The 18061-nt window shown below is 45.3% G+C and overlaps 1 long non-coding RNA gene across 1 annotated transcript; it reads left to right on the top strand.

The window, feature by feature from the left end:
* The first annotated feature begins 1318 nt into the window (after nucleotides 1-1318).
* LOC139076436 (uncharacterized) lies at nucleotides 1319-13176 on the top strand. Its single transcript, XR_011528043.1, has 3 exons — nucleotides 1319-1430; nucleotides 1536-1654; nucleotides 13040-13176. It is a non-coding gene; the product is annotated as an uncharacterized lncRNA (long non-coding RNA).
* Nucleotides 13177-18061: the final 4885 nt, after the last annotated feature.

Genomic DNA, 18061 nt, shown 5'->3' with positions numbered 1-18061 from the left:
AGGCACTGAATTTTCTAAGACTGGCCCTGTTTTTATAATTCCATTACCAATGTGAAAGAGACCCTAGGTGAGTTCACTACACTACGTTGTCATGGCAGAACGCAGAAATCCAGAAGAGAGAGGTGTGCATGTAGCAGCCTGCAGCCCTGAGCAGAAGGTCCTGTATCTTTAAGCAGAGCTCAGCAAGTCTAGCAACTGGCTTTGTTTGTGTATCTACGTGGAGGCGGCCACAGGCTTGTGAGCAGTACCTGGAGCCGTGGGCGTTCTCTAGGGAAGCTGCCACATGAGTCAGGCCTGCAGAGAGTTATGGAGTGGAGTCCTTGATATGCTCAGTGATGATTCAGGGGCACGGTTGCGACCTCGGCATGCCAGACTAACTGAATAACCTACTCTTCCTGGCCAGAGTTGGCCTTGTATGGATTGTAGAAAGTCATCCTGACTTGGACAACTGCAGAGTCACTACCATCAGTGAAAGAGATAGACATGAGGCCATTTTCCCGGAATCAACCATGACATGTGGGCATAAGGAGAGCGAGGGAACTGTGGGGTCAAATGGTCCCGGATGACCAGCTCCCAGAGAATAAACATATTCACTAAGGCATTAGCTCTAGAAAGACCACAGAATAGCTAGGTATACCAATGGGTGGTTATTCATGCGATGATACATGGCTTGGGGATCTAAATCCCTTGATACGTGTAGGTGTTGGGCAAGTCTCCCCTGTGGTGAAGGGTTTCGGGCAGTCCCATGTGAAAGCAGTGAGAATGGCCCAGAGACTTTGGGGCTGCTTCCCAGCCCACTGTGGACTACATACACCTTTGCTTTCAGTTCAGGCGCTCTTTATTGTTTGTTTGTTTTTTTTGTGAGGAAGATTGTCCCTGAGCTAACATCTATTGCCAATCTTCCTCTTTTTACTTGAGGAAGATTCTCGCTGAGCTAACATCTGTGCCAATCTTCTTCTGTTTTGTATGTGGGATGCCACCACAGCGTGGCTTGATGCGCGGTGCTAGGTCTGCACCCAGGATCTAAACCTGCGAACCCTGGGCTGCTGAAGTGGAACGCATGAACTTAACCACTATGCCACCAGGCCAGCCCCTCAGTTCAAGTGATCTTTACTTTTGACTCTTTGGAGGTGAAATATTGACCTCTTTTTTCCCTGAAGATGCCCAGTGGGGCAGAGCTCATAAATATTTACCTTCTTCTCATTTTATAGCTCAGATTACACCCAAAGCATTGCTGTCTGGCAGGAAAAGCAAAGGCTGAGGAATAATAGAAAGAACAGGGTGTCACTCAGATTTTTCTGTCACCACTTTCTCTCAGGGTTGGGACAGTACCACTGCTACCGCACACCCGTGAATCACTTAGAAACCAGGAGTCACAGAGCAGAGGGTGGATTTCATGCATAACAGAAAGGTCTCCTGGAGGTCAACAAGTAGGTGCAGCCAGACCAATCAAGTCCTTTCAGGTAGACAAGGGAATGCAATGTGTATGATCTGTAAGTGTTTTTATTTGTTTGTTTTTGCCGTGAATCCTTCAGGCATTCTTGCTGGAGAACCAATCCTGGGAGAGGGGCTTCTTGACCAAGTGTCTGGTCCATGCTGAAGGGGTACAGTGAGGAAAAGTGAGCTGAGCACCACAGTGGAACCACAGCAACCAGTAAGTGGCATAACCCCTTGGCAATGCTCCCTGTCAGTTTCTCTACTACCTGGGCACAGGTGGGTACAATGGATGTAGGCCCTTGAGTTACAAGGAACCATGACCCATGATGGCTGGGTCATGTAAAGAGAGGGGCCAGGGTTATTGCAAGAAACGACGGGGAATGAAAGAGCAGTTCTCCTGTAAGAAACCACAGTATGATTAGTCCACACAGAGATTAGAGCAGTATAGCTCTTGGGACCTTGGCACTTGGGGGTGGTGGATCTTTACGGTCTGCTATTAAGCGACTTGGCCAACCCTTAGTTTCTGCTGCTGTCTATATGTATACTTTAGCTTCTTCTCCTACCACCCGTGACTGAATACAACTCTTCTACATTATGTCTTCTGTTTAATCCTAGTTTCTACCTCCTCACAATTTTGCCTTGCTCTTAACTTTGCCTGGCTCAAGGCTACTATGGCCTTACCCAGCGAACCTCAGCCCCCACGGCAAACATCCTGAGTCTCTGTGTCTTCCCCAATTCAAAGTCCTGTGAGTGAGGATCTGATTGGCCCAGTGGACGCCATTTGAGATCAGTTGTTTGAGCTCAGCTTTGTACAACAGGTCATGTGATAAGCCTGGATAGGCAGCCTTTGAAACAGGTATCATCCAGTCAGATAAGGACAGAAGTAATAGGGACATATGTAGGGCTGCCATTTCAGCAGGGGCTATGGGTAGAACAGTACCTCTTAGAAAAGGCCATGGATGTGATCTAACCATCTTTACTACAAGCAGCCAAGAGTTAAAAAGCTCCCAATTAAAGAGAAAAGCAATAGTTCTAATCACTCAGATAATGCCATTAATTGGGATATTGTTACTAAGCCCTTAAAATACAGAAAAAATTTTGAAGTGGCCTTGATAAACGACGCAAGACGAAATATAATGTTGCTGGAACCAATGCCATATAGTAAATTTTACACAGGTGCAAAAATGGTGAGGAGGGAGACAGATGGGGAGAAGGGAGGCTTGGAAATCCAAGCAAGCATGAAATACAAACATCTGGGGGTCATGGCGAAACACAAGCATTGCTGAATATGTACAATAATGTGAAGTTAGAATATGACGTATAGGAGATGATAGAGTTTTGTATTCTTCTCAGCATTGGCTAAATCATTATTTTATTTAGTTTTGTTTTGTTTCCGTATTTTTTAATAAAAGAAGAAGAAAAGAAAAGAAAAAGATACTGGAGAAGATGGGGGGATGCAAGGTGAAAGGAAAGAAATAAAAGGGGTGTAAAATAATAGTTGGATTCCTTTAGTTTGGGAATTAAAAAAAAAAAAACAGGCTAAGGATTGACTTTTTAAATTAAGCCTCAAATGCAAGGCAGCAGATGGGTGGACCACCCTTTCATTCCAATGCTACAATTAAAATCAGAGAGAAAAATGGGGAGACAAAAACTATTGGCAAGTTGATTGCCAAGCAACCGATCGAATTGCAAAGGGCTAAGCCAATTCACTTTTCTTAACAACAAAATAATTGGGCTGTGTCTGAACTATGTGAAATTATCTCCATTTTAAAGACACCAGATGAGTTTGATTATTCAGTAATCAATTCACTCCTCAGCACTAGCTTGTTATATCAGCCAAAATAGCTGATTTGACTCCAAAAATGTCAATTCAGTGGCACCATGTAAATGCATCCTCAAGCTTCATATGAGAATGAGCTCCAGATCCAGCACTTTAGTCTCTGCTTTACCCACAGAGATAACTGACAGGAAAGCCACTTGGCTTCCTCTTAGAGAGGGTAGTAGCAAGGAGAGGAAAGAGAATTTGCTTTTACCTCCCTCACTGGATTGTAGGAGATTCATCCCCTCATTCAAAAATATGCTGCAATGCAACTGACACCAACTCCCCAGAGTTAGCACAGACTTCACAGGCAAAGGGCACTGTTCTCCAGAGACTCCCTTCACTTTAGACACCAGCCACATGTTCCAGAGTCCCCCAGGCCACCCATACTTTTGAAGAACTGGTGACAAATTTGGGGATTCCCATGACCCCCTCAGTTTTGGTAATTCGCTAGAACGACTCACAGAACTCAGGAAAGCACTATACTTACTATTTTATTATAAAGGATGCAAATAAGAACCAGCCAGAAGAAGAGACCCATAGGGCAAGGTCTGGGAGGATCCCTAAAACAGAGCTCCCATGTCCTGTCTCTGTAGAATCTGGATATATCACCCTCCTAGCATATTGCTGTGTTCACCAACCGGGAAGCTCACCTGAGCCTCAGTGTCCAGAGGGTTTACTGGGGTTTCATTATGTAGGCATGATAGAATGAAACCTTAACTTCTTGTTTGAATTCAATCTCCAGCTTTCCTCCCCTCCACAGAGGTCAGAAGTTTGGGCTGATATCGTGTGGCTCAAAGCTCCAACCCTCTAGTCACATAGTTGGTTTTCTGGCATGGCCAGCCTCCATTCTGAAACAATCTAGTGGCCCACCATAAGTCACCTCATTAGTATAAACTTGGGTGTGGCCCCAGGGGGTCACTATCTTCTAGTGAGGCTGGAGGCTCCCAAACTGCTTTGGCTGCTGCCACTTCCTGTGGGGAGAAAAATAAAGTTTAGGTGGTATTTCTGCTTCCTAACCTGCATCCCAGTGGTTTGCCCCTTCACCCAGAACTTCCCCTTCTCCTATCAGGTTTCCCCTCAGCTCTAACTTCAGGCACCCAGAGCTCTAAGATGAGGAAATGGCTCTATCCCCTTGTCCTGATCACTTTTTGGTTCAGACAATCCATGTCCCAGGATAAATGACAGTGGACTATTTATCGCAAAGCCCCATGCAAAGTACCCCAAAGAAATATTTGCACATTCATGCATTTCTCAGGGTCTGGGTTGGGTTGGGCTGCTTGGTCTGTGCTTGCTTTTATTATCATCAGCCTCTCCCTCTTCCTCCCCAGTCACTCAAGAACAGTATCCTACAATTGCCTGTAAGAAGCAGCCCTCTGTGTTTTTACCTAGAGAGCAAACCAAGCTCTGGGGAAGGAAGTGGAAAACGGTCCAGCAGGCACAGCAGGCAAGATGCCTGGGCCCCACAGTGCTGGGAGGTGGGAGGAGGAGAGAGCAGGCAGGAAGGACATGAAACATCGGCCTTCCTGCAGACAGCTGGCGAGGCCAGGCGGGCCGTCAGCCAGAACAGGCCAGAACATGGCCTCCCAGGGAGAAAGGTCTGCTGGGATAGTCAAAGCCAATTGTCTGAAAACAGAATTATAGAGGAAGGACGGCAGCAAGAGTTAGGGCGCTGGCCCTTGCCCTCTTGCCTCCCCAGACACAGGGACCAGGAAGAGCACTGAGTCAGAACAAGGGTGGCTCTGTGGGCAGCCGGCACTCACAGGGGCAGGTGGCCACACAGGACACACGCACCAGAGTTATTGTGCTCTCTGGGGTCCATTTGGTCGTCATGGAGATAGAGGGAAATTCCCGGTTCTCCTCTTAGTTTCCAGATACACAGTCTAGTGTGGCACTTTGGTGCTAGGTAGACCTGGGTTTGAATCCTGGCTCTGCCGATCGCTAGCTGCGTGACGTTGGGCGTGTCACCTGGCCTATGCTGAGCCTCATTTCCCATGTGTACAACAGAGCTAATATTATCTTCCTCCTATTGTTGTTGTGAGGGTTAAGTGAGATGATATGCATTAAACTCCTATGTTACCCGGCACCTTTAGACCATTTCCCTTTCTCCCTCCTCCTGTCCTCAGGTCCCTGGTGCCACTGTCCTTCTGTGCACAGTGTCCTGCACCTGTAGATTTCCCTGAAGCTCCTGCTCCATTTCTTGCTGGGCTGTGACAGTTCAGGATCCCCCACTGTCCAGCAGAGTCAGCTCCTGAGAGCGAGCAGTGCACTGGGAGAGCTTACCATTTTCCCGTCATTCACCCAGCTGACTTTGCTGGAATAAAAGGAAGTTGGCATTTATGTGCCATGATTTCAGTGATACCAGAAAGCCCTTTCCTCTTCTCTCTCCACTCCCCTAAAAACCCCAAAAAACAAAATCCCTCCTCTACATTGCCTGCTGAAATTCAATTATTGGCATTTTGTTCTTTTGACTTAAGGCTTTTCAATAGTTAAAATGCCAATTTCTTAGAAGTCCTTATGTTTAAAGCCTGATATTTGTCTATCTGTATGACTCAGTTAGTCTCCCTCTCTCCTCTGAGGTCCACGAGTTAGGGAGGGCCCGAGGCCACTGGCCAAGGAGCAAAAGCGGCCCAGACTTTACTTACTCCAACTTCACAATTTAGCTTTGAGCCTGTTTCAACAGAGGCTGCAAAGCCAATTTCTCATCCAATCCACAAAACTCCTCTTCTCAGCCTTGGAGTTTTTTCTCCCCCACCTCACCCCCTCTCCACTCACTCCCCACCTCTATATGCCACTGGTGCATGAAGGAAAGAGTTCACATCTGTTGCGTGCCTACTGTGGGCTGGTTTGGGAATGACATGCGTCATCTCCTTTATGCCTTATTGCAACCCTGGCGGCAGGATTCTTCATGACACTTCATGAAGAAAAGAAACATAGCAGAGAGTTAGTAAATTGCCCAAAGACTCCAAAACCCTGGTGGTCCAGCTGGGATGTGGACCCAGGTTGGTCTTGCTCTAGAGTTTTCATAAGTCACTGTCAACTGTTTCCACTTTCTTCTTATTTCCCCACTTCCGTTTCTAGTTTATTAAGCTTAATACATGAATTAAAAAAAATACATTTCCAGAAAGAGGATAATACATTTCAAACAAAAAATAACCCATCACAAACTCTTAGTATTTTAAAGACATCTTATTATGAAAACACTTCAACATCCATGAAAGATAAAGGATAGTATTACAAACCCCCTGTAATTGTGGCCTGTTCTTGCCGGTCAACAGGTAAGTGCCAGTTAACAGCTAGGCGTCATGAAGAGTATCGGGAGAGGCAGTGTAGCGAGCGAGCGAGCGAAGCTTGTGTTCTCTCCAGAGCCTCCAGAGCTTCCTTTTCCACAACCGCATGTCCTAGCACGGCTCCCGTCCTGTTATTCACAGGTGACGGTGATCGCTAACCCTTACTGGGAGTTTGGTGTGGCAGACATGCCTTGTGCTTCACAAATGATAACCAATGTAACTCTCCCAGTCCCCCAGTGGGGAGGGCACAGTCATGACAGGCCCATTTTGCAGGGCTGGGTGCTGAGTTCAGAGATGCTCCTTTCTTGCCCAAGGCCACAGGGCTGATGATTAGTGGCAGAACTGGGGCAGGAACCCAGGCGACCAGGCTCCAGAGGCCAGGCTTTGCGCTCTGAACTTGACATCCTCGATTCTTTCCCCGACTAAATTTATATTGCACAACGTAATCTGAAAGCACCACGTTCCCCATCTTTTGTCTATTCACAGTGCTATGCTAATCTAGTCTTTTTTCTTATATCAAATGCAAACAATTTAGAACTAGTGTTTGGAGATTCTGCCACCTTTGTCCCCAAACCAGGGGGCCAGGACTTTGAGTTTCCAGGCCAAATACTATGCACCCTTCTCCTGACTACCTCTTTGGGCTAAGCGTCCCTAGACGATGTGCAGAAACAGGGCATCTACAGCCCCCCATTACCCTCCACCTTACCACCTCCCAGTTTTTAAACAGTATTGAGACTCTCCTTGTTTATGAAGTTGCCAAATCAATTCCAATTTATTAGCTGAGAACCAGCAGGCAGATAAGCTAAAAACAGGGCTTAACAGACAACATGAGAAGCATGGGGAGAGCCCTTAGAACAAGCAGGGCTGGCTGCTCAGCCTTTGCAGACTCAGGGATTAGGTCTCACAAGGACGCGAGCCTTGCTGAGTCCCTTTCTAACAAAACCACACCTCGTAGCCACCTGATAATAGTCCAGCTTACACGTGGTGTGGGAAATGAAACTGACCTCAGGAGCCGAGCGCTGCCACCTGGGCTGCCCGAGGCCTTCAGCCAGAGAAAAGGGCACCGGGATGTCTCACATCAGAAAAGACAGAGAGGGCCGAGGCCATGTGGAAGTCTTCAGAGGAGCATGGGGCATGTGTGTGGGGTGGGGACCTCCCATGCCAGGCTCTGTGCTAATGCCTTATGCCTAGTAGCTCCTGGCAGCCCTGCCATGTGGCCTTTTCTCTGCCCCTTGTGGCTGATGAGTGGGGTCCTACAACATAGTGCTCAAGAGTGGAGCCTCAGGACCAGAGGGCCTGCCTTTCCACTTAAGCCCTGCCCTCTCCAGCCTTGTGGCCTTGGGCAAGTCACATAATCTGTGTGGGCCTCTGTTTCCTCATCTGTGTATTGGGGACAAAAATAGTTCTTCTTCTATGGGATTGTGAGGTTTAAGAGTTAGTACATATAAAACGCTCACAACGGTACTCAGAACTTAGAAAGCTCTGTACAAGTACTCTGATACCAGAGAGGAAGCCATGGGGGTGGGCATCAGGCTGCCAGGGTCCAAATCCTGGCACTGCTACTTGCTGCTGTGTGACCCTGGGCTAGAAACGCAAACCTTCTCAGCCTCAGTTTCCTCATTTGTACCACATCAGGGGGTTGGTGAGGGGTTTAAATGAGTTAATATTACAAAGCTCTCAAAACAAATAGCACTCGGTGAGCACTCACTAAGATTATTATTTTACTATACAGCAGGTTGACATTGTGCAAGGTGATGACCTGTAAAGGAGGTAGTGGGCTGACCTGGGATACGTGTGATTTTGTTCCATGATGAGATAATATTAAATTTTGGCCAGAAAATGACCACTTCTATTTATCCCTTCACACAGCAGTCAGAATTTCCAAAAGCTACAGTTTCCATCTCCAGCTCCTTATCCAAGACCTTTCCCCGGCTCCCCCTCCTACCTGAGTCCCATGCCCCCTGACTTCTCCACGTCGGTGACCCACCTATGTGACAGCCCTTTGTAACCAACTCACGGGTTCCCGCCTCCTGCCTGAGTCTGTACGTTAGCCACAATTGCTTCACAAAGTTATATGGCTCGTAAAACAGAATAGCATATCGAATGGAAAATTCAACCACAAATAAACCGGTTTCATCACACCTTGCCAGCGTGCTTGAATTGTTCCATGTGATTTGATTCCAGCTCAAAAATTGCTCGAGGGCTTTAGTCAAGGCAGCTACTATTTATATCCCACATTGTTTTGGGGGTTTTCCGATTGTCTGAGTCATGGGCATTCTGTAAACGTGTTGTCTGTTAACTCTGTTCCTTGCAATGCTACTAAACGTTACAAAAAACATGAGATTTGGGGATTTGCTTAACCAGAGGCCACAGAGTGAAGCATAGATGGCTTGGGAGAATGGAGAATCTAGAGGAGGGATCTGGATGCTCCCACGTGATCGTCTCTGTGAAGCCCTGGATCACATAGACGGGCTGGTCCAGGGCTGCAGAGCTGCAGACAGGGAAGTAGATCAGTCGGATGTCATTGGGAAAGGATCAGGTGGATTGGTGACAGTGCGGATCTGGGGTAAGATGAGAAATTAAAACAAGTCCCCTCTCTGAGCTTAGAATAAGAGGGAGATTGTTGTGATAGAAAGGTTGGGAAGAATCAAGGATTTAAAGAAAAGAAAAATCATCAGTTCCCTATTTATTGAGCACTATGGGAGAAAAGTGTAAAACATATTCTTGCTTTCAAAGAACTTAACATTTTTCCTGGAGATAAAAGACAAAGGAATCCCCGGAATGACCAACAATTGATTTAGAGATCCATCCGGGCCAGGAAGAAGGCTGCTTCATGACAGGATAGCATTAATTGTGGTGCATAATTACTTTCCAAATGTTTATGTAGAGAATAACTATTGGAAGCTCATTTCTGGCCTGATGAGACAGAGAAGGCCATAGATAAAAGGTGCCATTTGAGCTGCTTTGGAAGCATTGGCAGGGATGACGAAGGTAGATAAGACCGGCAAGACGACGTGAGCACGAATATGGAGGCTGACAGGCCAAAGGCAGGGCGAGCGCTGGAAAGTAGAGACCTGGGAGGTAAATAACTGGATGTAAAGTTAGAAAAGTAGACCGATGTGAAGGACTTTGAATACGGTCTGTGGAGTTAATTGCAGTATGAAATAATGGACTTTATATAAAAATATGCAAGTCTATTGAGTCTCCCACTGGCCATGTGACTTCTCCCCACTGCCTTTGACTCACTCTTTCAACAGTTCCTTGCAGGGCGGAGGTCTAGGCTGGTCAGGGAAGGTACACGCACGTGCAGGACCATGAATGATGTGGCATTGTAGTGCTTTTAGCTGAGGAGAAGAATTCTTTAAATCACAGCTCTCTGAGATGGATTAGTCATCATCTTTCTGCCACTTGAATATGTCACTTTGTTTTTCAGAGTGAGGAACAGACTGCTGATGGTCGGGCTTTCACCATTTACACCTTCAATAGGTACCAAGAAATTTGTATAAGTTAGGCACCGTGCTAGGCACTGGGGACGCAAAGATGAATAAGACACAGTCTGATAGGGGAGACACATAATTAAGAGATAATTACAGCAAAATGTGTAAAATGCAGTGATTGCCAAATACCTAAGAGGGGTGTCGGGGAGAGAAGACTTGGGCATCTGATCCAGCCCCAGGGTCCAGGGAAGTTTACCTACAGCTGCTGCTGTCTAAGCCAAGTCTTTAAGGATAAACAGAAGCTGGCAGGCAAGGGTAAGGAAGGGAGGGAGAGGGCATTGCAGGCAGAAGGGAGAACACAAAATGTGTGATAAAATTAAGAGAGTGAGTTCTGGAGTCTAATTACCCAGGTTGAAATTCTCTCTCTGCCACTTACTAGCTATGCAAGTTTTGGCAAGTTATTTATCCTCTTTCTGACTCAGTTTTCTTGCGTATAAATGAGAAAAATGATAGTACCTACCAGATAAGATTATTGTGAGGACTACCTGATACAACGCATATGAAGAAATTAGCATAGTGCCTACTACATGGTAAACACTCACTGAATAATAGCAATGATGATTATGATGATGACGACCACCAGAGGGTCAATGTTACTGGATGTGCAGTGGAAGATGAGACTTGGTGAGCACTGAGGCCAGAGACATAGGTGATGCTAAAACCTTTACCACTGATTTTTATTCTATAGGCCAATGGGAATTTTTTAAGAGTTTTAAGCATGGAAAATAGCATAGCAATATTTGTGATGTAGATAGATTCTTCAGGGCTTTGTGCAGTGCACTGATAGGAGGAGGACAAAACTGGAGGCCAGAAGTCTTGTTAGTGGTAGTATAGCAGTCCCAGTGAGAGATGATAAGGGCCTCCCTAAGCCAGGGAAATCCCAGTATGGACTAAAAGGAAGGGGCAGATTTGAGAACTTTGGGTGGCAAATGTGACAGGAGTTGGTGAAGGAGAAGAAAGAACTGAGGACACTCCCAGTGCTTCTCATCTGGGAGATGAGATGAATAGTGGTCCATCTACTGAGAGGGAGAACGTGTAAAAGAAGCCTGTATAGGAAAGACAAAGGTAAGATCAGATTATTCAGAAGAGCTGAGTGTGAGGAATCTGGGGGCAGCCAGGTGGAGAGGTCCGGTAGACCACGGTTTATGTCACAGTGAAACTCATTGGGAGGAGCCAGCTAGAAATACAGATTAGGGTGTTGCTAGTATGATGATGATTATGGAACCATGAGAGTGGATGAGATTGTCCAGAGAAACAACATAGGGTGAGAAAAGAAGAGGATCAAGGATAAAATCCTGGGAGACACCACTGTTTAAGAAGCATGAGAGGATAGGCAGCCTATAAAACCAGGAAGGACTGATCAGAGAGGCTGAAGGTGAAACAAGAGAGAGTGGGGTGATGGAGACTAAGAAAGTGGAGAATGTGAAGAAGAAGGGAGAGATCAACTGTCTTCAAAACCATATGGAGGCCCACCGAGGTAGGACAGGGAAGGGACCAACTCATCTGGCAAGAAGGAGGGGAGGAAGAGATGTGAGATGAGGAAGGAGAGACAAAAGATGTTGATTCTTTGAGATATTGTGTTGAGAAAAGAGTAGAAGTAGCTAGAGGAAGGAAGGGAAAACAGAGTTAGAAGATGCTTCACTTTTTTTTTCTTCTAGTGGGAGGGATTGGAGAAAGTTTGTATCTGATAGGAACGAACTTATGGAGAGGAAGAAGTTGTAATGGCAAGAGAAAAAGAAGATATTTGATGAACCAAAGTCCAAAAGGCCATAGGAAGGCATGATACCAAGAGCTCAAGAGGAAAGAATGCAATAGGAATAAAACAAACAAACAAAAACATCATCTTTTCCATCTTTTGTGAGATTCCAGGCAAGAAGATGAGTGGATGAAAGTTTTTGTAGGTGTGGACAAGCTTAAAGTTTGCACGTTAAGTCTCAGGTTTTTAAAAGATGTAGAAGTAGGGGGCCATATGCTCTAAGGGAGGGGTATGGGAAATTATTACGCCTTTCTGGAGAGTTGAGAAGAAGTGCAATTTCTACTAAAAGGGTGCAGCGCATGGACAAGAGAAAGACTGACCCTCAGTCCTGAAGCTCAGTTGAGGAAGACCGTGAATTTGTGGCATCACCCGTCTGAACTGTTGGACCAAATATTTCCACCCTCCTTGAATGAGCTGAGTATAGGAGGAGAAACACAGGGTGCAGTGTTCACTCAGGGGTGGAGCATTGCCACGTGGGCACAGTGAAAGCAGGGACAAAGGGCCAGTGGGGGTGCTGGTGAGATGATAGTTCCGAGGAACAAGCCTGAGACCGGGCTCAGGAGGCTGACAATAGTCCTTCTGTCTTGTTTATCCCAATGAAGCTCAAGGGAAAGAAATTACCTCAGAAGAAATTATGCCTGTCTTATAATCATTATTCTTTAACAGATGAAATGCCATTTTCATTTTTGCTCCAATCACAATCACGAAAACAATATATTTAACTTCAAATATCTCTTTACCCTCATCCTTGGGTTGTGCATCAGCTTGAAGTTTTGGAAACTCCAGAACCACTGGGTGACCTCCCACAGCAATCAGGCATTTTCCCAGCCACCTTGGGGGTAGCATGGTCTTTATGCACTTTTAGCAAGGATGCAAGGAACATTAACCCCGCCTGCTGAGGGGAGGCCCTCCACCTCTAGATAGAAATGACAGAAGAAAGACCAGGAAGTCACTTAAGCAAACAAGCATCTGGAACATGTTGTGAAGATGAACCCAGTTAACCCTCACCGCCCCCCACCCCCTCACCAAATAAGAGTAGAGCAGGAGTGAAAAAGAAATTATTTTGAAGAAAAATAGGCCAGGCTGTGGTCTAATAGAAGTCGATTGGTTGGATGGAAAGATTAAGAACATAGCGAATGACAGTGTGTCGCTACCTTAGTTTAATCAGAAGAACCATCTTTTTTGGTTGTTGTTGGTGGTGGCAGCACAAGACTAGTAACGATTTCCTCTCTCTGTTCAGGACCACTCCCTCAGTGGATGGATAGAGCCCACGCCACTCGGGACGTATCACTGCCATGTCCTCAGGAGGCCAGGATGCTTTGACAATGCCCATTCTGATTCCTCTGGTGGATGTTTTGGAAAGGGCTCGCCTACGCGTCTGCTACAGGAAAGCAAGCTCCTTGAGATGATCTATCGCGTGGAGACATGCAGATAGATTGCGTATCATCCTCGCTTTGGACAGAAGGGAGTTGAATTAAAGATCATATAAATATATCATTAAAAACAAAAATGGTATTTGAACAGCACATTATGGTTTACAAAGCAATTCCTCTTGTTACTATATCCTATCTTCACGAAAACGCTTTATAGAAGGTTGTTATTGAGTAAAAACAACCCTTTATGTTTCTTAGCTTGAAAATATACTTTTTCATTATATGGATTTGATTGTATTGCTCTATTGCTTTCCTTGGTATTTCTAAGTCATTTATGTTTCACTCCCTTACTCCTAAAAGCTTCAATAGATTTCTAGAATTGAATAAAATTTCTCCTTCAACGCCCTCCATGCTTAGGCTCAAACTGTTCTTCCCACGTTAGCTTCTCTCCTCACCTCCTTGGAGACATATTTCTCTATCTTTGTCCTCTCTCTTCCTCCCTCCTCCATCCCTGCCTACCTCATCTGCTGAGCTCTCTGCTTCTAACAAGGCTCCATCCTAAACTTTAACCAGCTCTTCGCTTAGGTACCACCTCCTTAATAAACTGGTTCTTGTTTACACTCACATTTGGATGCAATCTCTTCCTTTCCAAGGTTCCCAATATATGTGATACCCTGTTTCTAAAACTGTCATAATGGTGTCGAAGACATTTAGTGAAGTGTCTTCTTAGATGGTAACTTCTTGAAAGCTCTGGCTTTTTTCTTTCTAATTCAAAACCCAGATCAAGCATCATTTTCACTGTGAATTCTTTTCCATAGGCATTTAATAATTCCCTTCTCTCCCTACCGTCTACTTTTTACATACTTTACACAGATGTGCTTATCACACTGTGTTGAAACGGTTGGTTTTGATGTTTATCTTCCCTGTCAAGCTGTAAGCAACTTGAGGCAGCACAGCATAGTGGTTAAGCAGCCAGACTCCTGGGTTTAAATCTCAGCTCTGCTGTTTACTACCAGTGTGACCTTAGGCAAGATACTTAACCCCTCTGTGCTTCAGTTTTCTTCTCTCTAAAATGGCGATAATAATAGTACCTACCTCACAGAGTTGCTGCAAGGATTAAATGAATTAGTACACGTAAAACACTTATCAGATGGTAGGCAATTATCATTATTGTCCTTCATATTTTTATTGACAAGAACAGTGCTTAAACTAAGCAGGCACACAGCAGGTGTTTTTTGAATAAATAAATGAATAAAGGAGAGAAAATGTACATGATGGTTCTTTCTAACAGATTCCAAAGTCAAAGATAGACCGTCCTCTCACCCATAGTTTTCCCACAGCAATTAATATGAGGTTTATAATAGGTGATCAATAAATATTTGTGGAGCGTGCTTTATAAATATTAATCCAGTGACTGGCAGATTGAGAAGGATAAAAATAATAAAGATGCAATGAATTAGGCTCATATCAAATAAATGGTGATGGCAGATTTGACATGAAGGTTGTGAGACACATTTCTCTCTTGTTTTAAAGCTCCCCGTTGGGAAGATTATTAAACTTGCATGCTTGGCTTTCTCCAGACTCTAGTTCTGTAATAACATGGCGGCTACCAACTGGGGTCACGGAGGGAGCCAGGGCCACGCAGCAGGAGAATCCTGACACTGAGAGTCTCTCGCCTCCAAAGGGCAGATGTGGACCCTGGACCCTGCCTCTGGGGAAGGTGAAGCGAGCCATGCAACAGCTCTGCAGGAGACCTGGCCAATCGGGACTCTGCAGCCCCGAGGAAGGCTGCCACCGCACTGAGGCTTTGGCTGAGAAAAGTGAATCAACTGAGGATTGCGAAAAAGCAGATTAAAAAAAAAAGCCCTTTTTGGCAGATTGTACAGGCAGGTATGGGGCTGTTTTACAGTCCAGCAAACATGCACATTCATGTCAGCGGCCATGCCGCAAAAAAGCAGGGGACTTGGTTGTTCTGCTAGAAATGCTTACACCAGCTCTGTCCCCTCCCTGCCTGCTCTGGCTTTGTCACTCGACTTTCCTAATTCTGTGTTAGAGAGGTTTTTTTTTTCCCCTCCTCTCGGCTTTTTAAAGTAACATCGGTGGAGCAGCTAATGAGGCGGTGGAAAGCAAGCTGGTCGGTTCTGGGTTGCTAATGACTCCATTCCCAGGAGCCTAATCAAAGATTTGTACATTTAATTGCTGTCAAGTCAGCTCCAACCACCTGCCATTTCTGCAGCACCTGAGCTCCCAGCTCCGTAGCCCCTGATTCTAAATGAATCCATCACCATTTTTAAAGGCCAGAAAGCCGGGCTGCTGGGCAACCCTGAATGGGGTTCATCCGGGAGTGCAGAGACCAATAGGCCTTGCGGAGACCTGTCGCTGCCCTAACTGGGTCAGTGCTGGAGGGACCTGCATGTTTCTTGGATCTACTTTTCCTGCTTCCAGAAGGAAAAAGGGTGGGCGTGGTGAGGATGGGGGTGTGGAAAGGGAGAGACAGGGGAGAAGGTGACATCTGATCCCTTTCTTTCAGAATCTATTGATGCTTTTATCCTTAAAGATGACTTGATTTCCATCCCCAGCACATGGTTGTGCCATGGATCAATATTTGCTGGAGATCTGTTCCAATTAAAATGGTAATTGTTTTATCGTCTTTCTCTAATTCAGGTTGTAGTTATCCTCTGGGCTTTTTTTGAGATTTGGGGAATGAGAAAACAGTTAATCTGGACCTGAGTTTAACCTAATGGCAAAACAGGCTACCTCATGGGGATATAAATTAGGAAAGAAAATTAGGTCTAGCCTTTGTTCTAACTGCAGTAAAAAGTCTGAACTCACGGACCACACTCTCTTTATTCTTTTCGCCTGTGAGAGGTACGTCAGGTAAACCTATTCTATCTGATCTTGTGAGGTCAGTCTCCAGAGCAGTGGTTCTCAAACCTGAGTCTGCGTCAGCCTCACGTGGAGGAGTTACTGAAGCACAGCCTGCTGGCCCCTCCCCAGTTTCTGATTCAGTCTGACATGGCTGGGGCCTGATGATTTGCAGTCTAAGTTCCCAGGCAACGCTTATCCCACTGGACTGGGGGAGCTATCTCAAGTCCTCTTGGAAATGCCAATCTCACTATCCACAAGTGGATGAGATTGTCCTTTACCAAGAACTTGATCAGCTGTGTCTGCCTGCTAGGAACTGAGTTGGCCACGCGGAAGAGGCACTGACCCTGAGAACTTACATGGGAAAGGAAGGGATTGCTCCTTTTTTCTCCTTCCCATCACAGGCCCACATATCATGCGTGTAGGAAGGAGACACAATGGGCCACGTCAGCGGTTGGGCAGGTGCAATGCTTTGACCTACACACGAATAGCCCCTCCCATCCTGGAATTCCTTCAGCCAGAGTAAAGCTACTTGTATTCGGGAATTTATTCTCCCTTAAGGTAACCGACCATCCTGATCTGCCCAGGGCTGAGGGGTTTCCCAGTGCTAACATTTAGAGTTCTGGGCAAACTGGGACGCTGTTCAGCGTATCTCCCCTTTGGTTTAGCAGAATCTACATCAAGAAAGGCATATTGCTAATTCAGATTTACAAATAAAATGAAGGTAAATATTGTCAGGCTATGTACATTTTTTCCATACCCCTGCCAAAAAAAGACCTAAGTGTTGAGACTGATAAATCTTCATTCATAATCCCCAGCTTGCCATTGGCAAATATTTGCTCCAGACAGCTTTGGAACCAGACCCATTTTTCATTATTGACTAACAGTGAGGAGGTTTTCTTTTTCACTTCCTTATGAAAGAAATTTGCTAAACTTGAACTGATTTTTCTAAAATAGTAGCTTTTCTAAAATGAGGAAAGCCATCATTCCACTGTAATCTGTAGCTTCTCCTTGACCTTGACGTGAATTTCTGGCTTAGTCTTTTATGACCACCCAGTTGATCTGATGAAGATATTGTGGTGACCAGCTATATCCTCCAGCTTTCTGATACTTGTTGTTTTCTTATATTTGTCTTCTTCCACTCTGCACAGTTGTCACCACTTTCCAGACAAATGCACACTTGTTTTGATTTCCTCCTTGCTGCCCAGTCTATTTATATCAGGGGACCCTGGAAAGTGTGCAAGATAACCTTACTAGAAAGCTAAATTAATTAGAAAGAGCAAACACCGTATGATCTACTGATCAGATGGGAAAATATTGTTAATTGTTATTCACTTACTACCCCAAATCTTTCCCCAGAGTGCTTGAAATCACAGAAATGAGGTACACTTGCTCTTGCTCACCTTTGGAATTTAGATTTAAATGCATCCCTGACCTAGGAAGACAGAACAAAAGAATAATGGCTATCAATCTGACAAGACCGAGGAGGGCAAGTGTGTGTATACGTATTTTCATGGAAAAATTGAATTGGCAAGCCCTCTTGATGGAAAATTCAATGTTCTTTGGGTTGAGAATTCCCCAGCAGCAAAATGCCCTGAGTAGGGGACTCCTGATTCTGTCACTCTCTGCTCATCTTGAAAGGCTGTGCTGAAGCACCATTCTGGAATATCTTTTCCTGGACACAGTCCTTCCCCACCCCGAGCTGCTTTGGTCACTCCTTCCTCCATGTCACAATTATTTTGCGTCCCTGTTTTAGCCCTTATTCCATAGCCTTAGGATTGTCTGTGTATGCATTTATCTCCCAATTTGGCTGCAAACACTTTGAGGCCAGCATCCAGGATATATTCCTGATGGGCACCTTGCTGCCTCCTCCAGTGCTTGGCCTCCATAGATACTCAAAAATATTTGTTGATCGAATGACTGGCTGTTACTCTTGAAACGGCTTCAGTGATCCTACGCACAACTCTCAGCTGATCATTTCTAAGAATTTGTTGTATTTATTTTACTACTGTCAGTGGGATTTG

Source organism: Equus przewalskii, chromosome 16 (genome assembly GCF_037783145.1).
Source record: "Equus przewalskii isolate Varuska chromosome 16, EquPr2, whole genome shotgun sequence".
Taxonomy (NCBI): Eukaryota; Metazoa; Chordata; class Mammalia; order Perissodactyla; family Equidae; genus Equus; species Equus przewalskii.
This window is presented reverse-complemented; position numbering and strand designations above follow the sequence as displayed.